Source organism: Otolemur garnettii, unplaced genomic scaffold (assembly GCF_000181295.1).
Source record: "Otolemur garnettii isolate 467f Iridium unplaced genomic scaffold, OtoGar3 scaffold00025, whole genome shotgun sequence".
NCBI lineage: Eukaryota > Metazoa > Chordata > Mammalia > Primates > Galagidae > Otolemur > Otolemur garnettii.
Window position 1 is genome coordinate 14,876,486 of NW_003852420.1, and position 3,023 is coordinate 14,879,508.

Consider the following 3,023-nt stretch of genomic DNA (forward strand, 5'->3'; position numbering starts at 1 on the left):
ACAGGCGCCCGCCACAATGCCCGGCTATTTTTTTGGTTGCAGCCGTCATTGTTGTTTGGCGGGTCCGGGCTGGGGATTCGAACCCGACACCTTAGGTGTACGTGGCTGGCACCTTAGCCGGTACCTGCATCTTTTTGATACTTTTGTTTTGTTTTATATTGTTTTGCTGGAGTTTGAAATTACCTGTTATCCTCTGTAGCATTGGGTGCAATTTGCCTTCCTTTCCTTCTTTTCTTTTATCCTGCCTAAATTCCCTTCCTCCCTCCTTTCTTTTTCATGTTCGTTCTTCCTTCTTTCTGTTTAACTTTACTGATTTTTAAGAAGCTTTAGTTTTAAAAGCTTAAATTCATACTCAAATCACGTCTGACTTTTGCAGTTACAAGAGGTGACTTGTATTCATCTTTTGTTATTGGTATATGTTATTACAAATTTAACACAGTTTTTCCTTTCTTAAATACATATACATTTTTTGGTACCCTCTGTATAATTTTTAAACTTGCAGAAAAGTTGCAAAAATACTACAAAGAATTCCTAAATACCCATTATTGACATTCCTCAGATAATGTATTTTCTCACATTTTGCTGTCATCCTCTTTGTATATTAGTATCATTTTTCTCTGAACCATTGAAGAATAAGTTGTAGATGTGAGGCCTCTTTGAATCCTTTAGTGTGTATTAAAGGATTAACCAGAACACTTAACACAACCAGGAAATGAACATTTATCCACTTATTTATCTAATCTATAGCCCTTATAGATTTTGCCAATTGCTTCAATAATGTCTTTATAGAAGAAGACAAATAAATACATGTATTTTTTTCCGGTCATTAAAGGATTAACCAGAACACTTAACACAACCAGGAAATGGACATTTATCCACTTACTTATCTAATCTATTGCCCTTATATAGATTTTGCCAATTGCTTCAATAGTGTCTTTATAAAAGAAGACAAATAAATACATGTTTTTTTTTCTGGTCCAGTGTTTATTTCACAATTGAATGTTACATTTGATTATTTTTGATTATTAAAACTCAATTAATCGTGAAATATACAAACAAAGCAGTGCATAAGCCCTGGTGATTTTGGCTTTGTAACTTGTGTTCTCTGAGCTTTGGTTCATTCTGAGGTCTCAGCATTGCATAAAGAAAGCAGGTTGGCATTGATTGAGTTGGTAAATGCTCACTCTGAGTCTCTGCACATGCTGGTCTCAGCCTTTTCTCTTTTCCAGGCTGATCCTCCAGTTCTCATCTCTTTCAGGAAAACTTCCTTCTCCCTATTCTAGGCAGGATTGGAGCTCTTCCCTAATCTGAGTCCTGCTTCCCCGTGTATATATGGAAGCATCTATCTCAGCACAAAGCACTCTAGTTATTATAACTTAATGTTTGTAGTCATCTCTCCCATGAGTTTGTGAGCTCAAGGGAGCAGAGATCTCCCAACACGATTTTATTTTATCATTATTTTTGAGATAGAGTCTCAATTTGTCATTCTCAGTAGAGTGCTGAGGCATCATAGCTCACAGCAACCTCAAACTCTTGGGCTCAAGTGATCCTCTTGCCTCAGCCTCCTGAGTAGCTGGAACTACAGGTGCTCACCACAACACCTGGCTATCTTTTAGAGACCGGGTCTGTGTCTTGTTCAGGAACTCCTGAGCTTAAGCAATCCACTCGTCTTGGCCTCCCAGAGTAGCTAGGATTACAGGCATAAGCTACCTGCCTGGTCCTTATCATTATTCTTTTAAGATTTGGTTGTCACCATGTTGCCCCGGCTGAAGTGCAGTGGCTATGCACAGGGCAACCCCAGTATTGATCAGCCCTGGGGTTTTGACCTGCTCTGTATTCAACCTGGACCAGTTTACCCCTCCTGAGGCAACCTGGTGATCCCTGTCCTGCACCTCCCGCTCCTGGGAGATCACCATATTGATGATGAACTTAGCATGGACACCTACCTGATTGGCATAACCCACTACAACCCAGAACTCCTGGGCTCAGGTGATCCTCCCACCTCAGCCTCTTGGGTAGTTGGGAACAACAGGAGCATACGCCATTCCACCCAGCACCCAATATAGTTTTTCAGTTAAATAAAGTTGTCCTACATTAGTAAAACTCAGGCCTTGAAGTCCATGTTTTTTGGTTTGTTTTGCTTTTGGAGAGGAGATTCTAATTCGACCTTTGATAATATTCACATATTAAAAGGTGCTTGAAGATGAATATTAAAATCTCCAACGGTATTTCTCTTTGCAAGATAAAGATTCTTTTATTTTTTGAGACAGTCTATTTTTGCCTCAAGCTCATAGCGGTCCTTCTGCCTCAGCCTCTTGAGTAGCTAGGACTATAGGCGCCCGCCATCATGCCAGGCTAATTTTTCTACTTTTAATAAGGAGGGGGGTAGGTGTCTCGCTCTTGCTCAGGCTGGTTTTGAAGTTCTGAGCTGAAAGTATCCGTCTACCTTGGCCTCCCAAAGTGTTAGGATTACAGGTGTAAGCCGCCACCACTGCCCTTGGCCAGTTTCCTCAGCTCTAAAGCGGCGCAGTTCATTCTTTAATCAAGGCTCTATTGAGAATCTATGTACTGACACTGGGACACACCGAGAACAGGATTGAGAAGGCCCTTGCTTCAGCAGACCGTACAAGAAGGAAGACAGTACAGGAAGACGCCTTCATATAGCGCTAAAAAAGGTCATTAGAAACACGGTGGTCACAGAACGTTTCTCTGAGGTGACTTTTAACTCTTACCACAAGGCGCCTATCAAGTGTCTTTATTATCCAATAATTCATTCTTTAGAAATTCATTGTACAGTTTTCCTCTTGGGTACTGCCAGGGAGGTTTTGTAACTGGACTCCGCCCAGAAGGCGGAGTCACGGTCGGCCCGAAGAGGGACCTCATTGGCTCTGGCCGATCACGTGCTGCATTCCGGCAGCGGGTGCTCCGCCCCGTAGGCTCCCGAGCAGTCGATCAAGAGCCGGACTCCGCCCCCGGAGCGCCGCTGCGTCTCTCTATAAAAGGAGCCGGCGGACGGTGACGAC